Below are 8,420 nucleotides of genomic sequence, written 5' to 3'. Positions count from 1 at the left end.
GTGATAGACAGAAGCGTAATCGAGCTTGATGCCCAAGTTTTTGCACCAGAGTTTTACCTCGTCGACCGTAAAGTTCGTGCCATTATCAGTGATGATGCTGTGGGGGACGCCGTAACGGTGTACAACCCCGGATATGAAGTCTATCACAGGCCCGGATTCAGCCGTCTTAACAGGCTTGGCTTCTATCCATTTGGTGAACTTATCCACCATGACGAGTAGGTATTTATGCTTGTGGGTTCCGCCTTTAAGGGGTCCAACCATATCAAGCCCCCAAACCGCAAAGGGCCAAGTGATGGGGATAGTTTGGAGGGCGGTGGGTGGCATATGGCTTTGGTTTGCAAAGAGCTGGCAACCGGTGCATCGCTGGACTAAGTCCTGGGCGTCTGCTCGGGCCGTCGGCCAATAAAAACCTGTACGGAAGGCCTTGCTTACCAGAGATCGGGCTACAACATGATGACCGCCGAGTCCGGCATGGATTTCAGCTAGGAGATTCCGCCCCTCCTCTTCGGAGATGCACCTTTGAAGGACTCCGGTAGTGCTTTTCTTATAAAGCTCCCCCTCGTGGACTCTGTAGGATTTGGATCGCCGCACTATGCAGCGTGCCTCATTCTGGTCCTCGGGGAGTACCTACCTAGTAAGGTAGGCGAGGAATGGTTCCGTCCATGGGGCAATGACGGCCATTATTACGTGGGATTGAAAGTGCGTTATATCGACTAGAGGGGGGGTGAATAGGCGATTTTTATGAAAGTCTTCAAAACGTGGAAGTTATGAAGACAAACGATAGAAATAAACCTATTACCATGCAGCGGAAGGTAGACTACAGTAGACAAGCCATAGTCAAGTATTCAATGAAGTGAAAGCACAATGACTTAATAGCAGCAATGTAGTAAGGATCGGGTAGGAAGATATTATGAAGCCATAGAGAACATGCAGTCACTCAGTGAAGACAAAAGATAGTGCAAACATACAATGACTTCACAAGGAGCAATAGTAAGTAAAGGGAAGGGAAGATGAAACCAGTGACTCATTGAAGACAATGATTTGTTGGACCAGTTCCAGTTGCTGTGACAACTGTACGTCTGGTTGGGGCGGCTAGGTATTCAAACCTTAGGACACACAGTCCCGGACACCCAGTCCTGAACACGCAGCTCAGGACACCCAGTCCTCACCGTATTCCCCTTGAGCTAAGGTCACACAGACCTCGCCCAATCACTCTGGTAAGTCTTCAAGGTAGACTCCCAAACCTTCACAAACTTCGTTTACCGGCAATCTACAATGTCTCTTGGATGCTCAGAACGCGACGCCTAACCGGCTGGAGGATGCACAGTCCTTAAGTGTAATAAGTCTTCAGATCACACAGACAAGAAGACTTAAGTGATGCCCAATTCTGTCTGGCTCTGGGTGGTTAGGGCTTTATCCTCGCAAGGAATTCTCTCTCAAAGGCTTCGAGGTGGGTTGCTCTCAAACGACAAAAGCCGTACTCTCAATCTGAGCAGCCAACCGTTTATGGTTGTGGGGGGTGGGCTATTTATAGCCACTTGGCAACCCGGCCTGATTTGTCCGAAATGACCCTGGGTCACTAAGGAACTGACACGTGTTCCAACGGTCAGATTTCAAACTCACACGGCAACTTTACTTGGGCTACAAGCAAAGCTGACTTGTCCGACTCTGGACAAGATTCACTCTCATAGTCTTCACTCGAAGACATAGGTTTTTGGTTAGGCATCACTTCAGTCAGTCTGACTGGTTCTCTTGGACCCCAATTAACAGTATGGTGGTTCCTATGACTCAACACAAAAGAAAAAGAACTACGAAAGATCTAAGTCTTCGAGCTCCATAGGCTTCATGTGGTGTCTTCTCTTGTCATAGTCTTCAATGTGAATATCTTCATATACCACCTTTGACTTCAATGTCTTCATACATTTTTAGGGGTCATCTCTGGTAGGAAAACTGAATCAATGAGGGACTTCTACCTGTGTTATCCTGCAATTCTCACAAACACATTAGTCCCTCAACTAGGTTTGTCGTCAATACTCCAAAACCAACTAGGGGTGGCACTAGATGCACTTACAATCTCCCCCTTTTTGGTGATTGATGACAATCTAGTTGAAGTTTTCAACGGGGAATATAATCTGTGAAATTGTAAAGGATAAGGAATTGTCTTCATAAGTTGCAAGGGCTCCCCCTGAAGATGTGCATATAGGTAATTTGCGTTTGGAATGCAAATGCACATGGCAGGTTGTACTTGTGGAGATCCACTTCAACTTATGATGACAATCCACTATGCATGTGAAAGTATATGAAGATAATGACATGCATAATGGAAAATGGACGTCTGCAGAATGATCTAAGTGCGGAATTTATCGTCGCACATGCGGAATTTATCATCGCAAAACAAAGTGGTAGATAAGTAGCAGACGACCATCAAGTTTAAGTGTTACAACTCAAAAGAACCAAATGTAGCAAAACGAGAGTTGTAAGCATGAAGCAAAATATAAAGCACCCGCCCATATGGACCCGCTTGAAGACTATCAACCTCATATGCTTCTCCCCCTTTTGTCAGTAAGGACCAAAAAGGTTTGAAGACATAGAGCATCTACTCGTTCCTATGCGGAGTAGGTGAAGTAGCAGGGTCGTTGGTGGTGTTTGGCGGTGCTGAAGAGCTTGGAGCAGAGTTGACGCATGCTGCAGGAGGTGGTAGTGAAGTAGCATCATCTTCATCCTCGATAACTTTGGCAGTCACTGTTGCAGCAGATGAAGAGAACTCAGAGTCTTCAAGGGGTGGAGTTCCTAGCATCACAGCTCTTCGAGGAGGTGTGGAGTCAAACTTGAATCGCTCAGTGAAGCCATCCTCTTGGAGATCATCTTCAGAACACATCATCATTAGCCCTTCCCATGTACGGCGACAGGTTTCATGGGCAACGAAAGCATTCTTGGTGGCAAGATTGTGAATGCGATTAACTTCCACCAAGAGGCTTTTCATCTGACGCTTCAGCCAGTCATGATGCCTATCCTGTTTCTGATGAAGAGCCACAAGAAGCTCTCGATCGTTGAGAACACGAGTGCGCTTCTTGGGTCTTGGAGCAGTTGTACTATCAGTGGCTTCAGTAGACGCAGGGTGTGGTGCACGTGTAGTGCCAGCCAAAGGATACACCCGAGTGACTGCTTCAACTCCTTCAATGTTCTGTGAGAAACTCTGATGCTCTGCATTCTGAAGACTTAGAGGTTCCTTTACAGGCTCAGGATAGATGGCTTCAGTAGAGATATCCACATCAGGCAGAAAAATCCTATGATTGCGAGCAGATGGCTGATATGAGATATCGGAGTGAAGTTTAATTAGCCGCATTACCCATGGGGCGTAGAACTTCAAGCCAAACAGATCAGAGCCCAATGCAGCAAGTTGGCGGATGAATAAGTCCTGCGCATTCAAGCATTTTCCATGAAGAATATAGAAGACCAAAGTCTTCATTGCACCCTCAAGCTTGGCATTTGGAGAGTGCCCTTTGATGGGCCAGAGAGTTCGCCTGATGATGTGATAGATGGTTCGTGGCAGATACTCAAGGTCTTCAACGAAGAACTCTGTTGGATAAGTAGCATCTTGGGGCAATGGCTTCATCATGCTGAGCATCTGACTCATATCAGGTTCCGGCCTCTTAAACATGCTCTCAATAGCTTCACTATGCAGCTGACAGCCATGCTCGTAGAGATTGCCAGGAGTGGGCAAACCAGTGAGCTCAATGATGTCAAATGCATTGGCTTCGTGATGAACATTTCCGGTCATCCACTCCAGGACCCAAGTCTTCGGATCTCTGCTGTACCCGCGGATGTGAAGTGTGGCATAGAATTGGAGCAGCGGCTCTTCATTCCAATGCTCTTGGTCAGTAATGAATGGCAGCAGTCCAACTTCCTTGAAGCAATCCAAAGCTTCTTCCAAACAGGGCAGACCAGCTATGGCTTCAATGTCAAGGCGCTTGTGTTGGAAGATGCGGCCTTGGTTGTAAAGAATGCATGAGTAATAGCTTTGCTGAGGATAGCTCCAGAACCGATCAGATGATATCCTTTCCCTTGAGTAGGGGTTCCTGGAGCTATCGAAGAATGTGTTGTCTGCCCTGAAGCCATTGATATTGAAGGAGCCAGGTGCTGATGCAGGACCTGGGAACCTTGGCAATCTTGGGATTGGCTTCTGTACCTGAGGCCTGTGCTCAACATGATAGTTGAACTGTGGACCGGCAGCAAACTTAGGAACAGAAGTGACGGGATCAGTGGCTTCGCTGTCTTCTTTTTCCGTTGGGGAGGGCTCCACATTAGCTTCATTGGTGGTTGTGGCAGCCGCAAGATTTTCAAGCACGTTCTCCTTGAGAACTGCTTCTTGGTGGGACGGTGGAGTGGCAACTTGTGAGGCTTCATCTTCCGCGGCTGATGCAGCCGGATTGTCTTCAGCAGAGACTTGAGGCCTTGGACCTTTGCGAAGCCTACGCAATGTGGGCGACGCCTGTGGAGTTGGAGTGGGTTGGGCCTCATAGTCTTCTTCCTCTTGTGGGCGATCTGCCCATGAAGCATCCTGTGCAATTGGCGTCAGTGGACGACCAATGCTGATGAGTTCGCTGTTCTGAGGAAGTACTGCACCATCTTCTACATTGTCATGTTAACCAATGTCTTCAGCAGCGATGGGATCAGCTGCTGGAAAGTCTTCAGCTTCATGAGCCTCTGTGGAAGCAGGCTCATGGATAGTCAGTTGGCGTTCAGCTTCAGGATAGACCATAGAAATGGGTTCAACTATCAAGGGCTCTGTGGGAGCTGTCCGATCTTTCTTGGTCTTCCTCTTCTTCTTGGAGGGGGCAGTTGGAGAGGCTTCAGAATGTTTCCTCTTCCTAGCTTCAGCCTCAGCAGTCCTTGTCTTCTTGAGCTTTGAAGCTGTTGACCGGCTTTTTGGCTTCGAGCCAGTCATTTTAGTTGGGAAGACAATAGCAACTGCTTCCTGCCTTGGTGCGTCAGGTTCAGCCGTAGCAGGCTTCTTCTTCTTCTTTGCGGCAATCCTGGGGTCGATGCTAGGACACCCAAGGGCCTTGTGCTTCTCAGCTTCATTGTAGGCTTGCACACATTTGTCAGCCAGAGTCTTCATGCGCTCACGCGAACCCTGAGCTTCTGCACATTTCTTTACAAAGGCTTCCTTGAGCTCGTGCATCATAGTCTTGAAGTTCTTCACTTCCTGCACGCTGAGCTTGGCCATATGCTTCTTGAACTGAGCCTTTTCATAGTCAATCTTTTGCTTCAGTTCAACAATGCGCTGGGCAATAGCGAGTTTTGAAGCAATGGCGCCTTGGAAGGCGACACTGAGGCCAATTGGTAGATGCAGATCTTCAAAGCTGATGTTTGGCGTGTCAAACCACTCGTCAATGAAGTTGTGGATGATGGTCACATCAAAGAGAGGCAGATCATTGAAGATTTCTGCTTCTTCTTTGCTCTTGATGAGTTGCTCAAGAGCGTCATCTGCTAGATCTTCATCACTTGACAGATCAATGTCGTCATTGCGCAGAATGGCAGTAGCAGTTAGCTCTTGTTCGGTGTGAGGCAGAGGCATCTTGACTTTCTAGGGCTTGGAGACGCGAGATAAGTCTTCGGACTGCACACTGTCTTCAGGAGGTGCAGTTGCCAGTGGCTTCGCCCTTGAGATTTTTGGTGAGGGGGCAGGCTTTGAAGCTTTAGGCTTCTTCATCTTCTTTGTCTTCGATGCTGCAGGAGCTTCTTCTGATTCAGCGTCAGCTGCAGGCTCATTCACTGCAGTCCCTTGAACTAAGATGCGGGTGATGAGGCCTTCAAGGTTGGAGAAAGGACCGATGACATTGGGTTCTGCATCTCGTGTGCCATCTGCCCTTGGTGCTGAGGGACCAGGGTTGAAGTCTAACCCCAAAGTCTTCTTGTTCTGCTTCGCTGAGTTCTGGGAAAACTGGAAGTTGCGCTTGAACACATTGTCGTCATGACACCATAGTAGTGACGATGGGTGTGCATCAGCTGGCTGTGGCCCACGGACCATGCAGGGATAGAAGCCTTGAGCAATGGCTTCATCTCTGGACCTGGGTAGAAGATTCTTGTATTGGATGTCTCCCCACGGTCTCTTGATGGCATTTTTCTCAGCATATTCTTGGGTTACAAATCGGTATTTGAACCATTGTTCTGCCCAATATCTTCGAATCCATTGGATTCGGGTCTTGCGCTGATTGTAATCCTCTTCAGGATCTGTCTTGTACAGTTCTGAGAGTTCATCTGGCAGATCTCTGGATGTTTCTCCACGACGCTTTCTGCCACCCTTCCTTGCTGCTTTCTCTGAAGCCATAAACTTTAACTTGAAAGGCTTCAACACGTTCAAAGGCTTCAAAGGTTTTCGCTTGCTGGACCAACAGGAACTGGCTTCGGGAGAATTAATGTGATGCTGTAAGAATTCTGCAAATGAATGCAGACTATGAGAACCAAAGGATTCTCCCACGGACATGTAGCTGTGACAGCATTAAGGTGCGAGGGAAGGGGAAGAGGTCATATGCATTCTCAGAAGATTTTGAAGATAAATCAGTTTAGAAGACATTGACCTCATTTTGCGAAGACATTCACTCAAAGATAAAGAGTTGGTTCCAGATTTGTACGAATCCACAGATCAGTACAAGTGAGGAATCTAACTACTTTGTGAAGCATAAGTGAATATACTAGGCATGTTATGAGATGCAGTATGAGAGAGATCTAACTTGTGTGAATAGAAACTGCTTGTGGTAGAAAGTGACAAATCCATAGGATCAACGGTGCTGTAAAAAGGAAGTTTTATTTACCACACTAGACGAAGTGGAAGATGAGGCCGAGAAGTTCGATCTTCCGTGCCCTAACTTGGCGACGAAGGACACCTACGGCGACGGCGGAGAGGACGATGCCCGCGGTCGGCGTGAAGACGGCGTCGGAGAGGTTGCGACAGCGAAGCGCTTCGTCGCCGGCGTCGTCGAGGGCTAGCGGTGGCGCTAGGGTTCGTGCGAGAGTGGAAGAAGAGATAATGACCGCTGTGAAGTGTGTATTTATAGGTACATGGGCGGCACTGCGCTATTACACAGGTGCCCCTGGCGATTCGCATCTGAGGAACACGTGGCCATTATGCGGAATTTTGGGGTTTGTTCCATGTCCCACGCATGCCTTGATTGTCGGGTGGTCGTTCCTACTTCTCCGGGTTTCATGTGGAGGAATGAGCATTGAAAACAGACTTAATGGTTGTCTCCGTATCTTCTGCTGACAAGGACGCAAAGAAGACATTCGACAGTTTCAATAGAATGCATATGATTTGGAGAGATAGAATTTGAGATAGAAAGCATAGAGAGGTTAGGGTCCGATCACATTCACTTAGTTCAAAAGATTCAACAATGAAGACATAGCTATAAGTGAATGATGTAGAGGACAGAACACTAATATATATATATATATATATATATATATACATAATCAACATAGTGAAGATAATCATGAAGATATGTTGAGATCGAAGCCAAACCAAATGTGAAGACATTGCAAGGTAACGCCATGAGTGAAACACTTCAAAATAAAACATTTGGTGGTGGCGTTACCCACCGTATAGGAAGTATTAGACCCAGACACGGTGCACAATTATCGTGGCGCTCCGAAGTCAAATTCCACATTAATGTATTCACACTTAGAATGTATGTCTTCATTGATTGAAGATATACTTTACTTCGTGTGTTGCACATCTAAGTCATCAATATGCATAAGGGTTAGGATGTGTGCCTGATCACAGGACATTTGAGGATTCCAGGATATTTAGCTCACGCCGTAACTTGCAAAATCTCTTCTCATCCAAGGGCTTGGTGAAGATATCTACCAATTGCTCTTCAGTGTTGACGTGTATGATATCAATATCTTCCTTCACAACATGATCTCTGAGAAAGTGATGACGAATTTCAATGTGCTTTGTCTTCGAGTGCTGAACTGGGTTGTTGGCGATCTTGATGGCGCTTTCGTTGTCGCAGTAAAGTGGCACTTGCTTCAGATGAATGCCATAGTCCTTGAGTGTTTGCTTCATCCACAGAAGCTAAGCGCAGCAAAATCCAGCAGCAATGTATTCAGATTCAGCAGTGGAGAGAGATACACAGTTCTGCTTCTTTGAAGACCAACATGCAAGTGATCGTCCCAGAAAGTGACATGTGCCTGATGCAGACTTGCGATCAACTTTGTCACCAGCATAATCAGCATCCGAGAATCCAACCAGATCAAACTCTGAGCCCTTTGGATACCATAATCCTAGAGTTGGGGTGTGAGCCAAATATCGAAGAATTCGCTTCACAACTAAGTGATGCGACTCCTTTGGTGCCGCTTGAAATCGAGCACACATGCAAACACTAAGCATAATATCTGGCCTAGATGCACATAGATAA

Source organism: Triticum aestivum, chromosome 7A (assembly GCF_018294505.1).
Source record: "Triticum aestivum cultivar Chinese Spring chromosome 7A, IWGSC CS RefSeq v2.1, whole genome shotgun sequence".
In the NCBI taxonomy this organism is placed as follows: domain Eukaryota; kingdom Viridiplantae; phylum Streptophyta; class Magnoliopsida; order Poales; family Poaceae; genus Triticum; species Triticum aestivum.
This window is presented reverse-complemented; position numbering follows the sequence as displayed.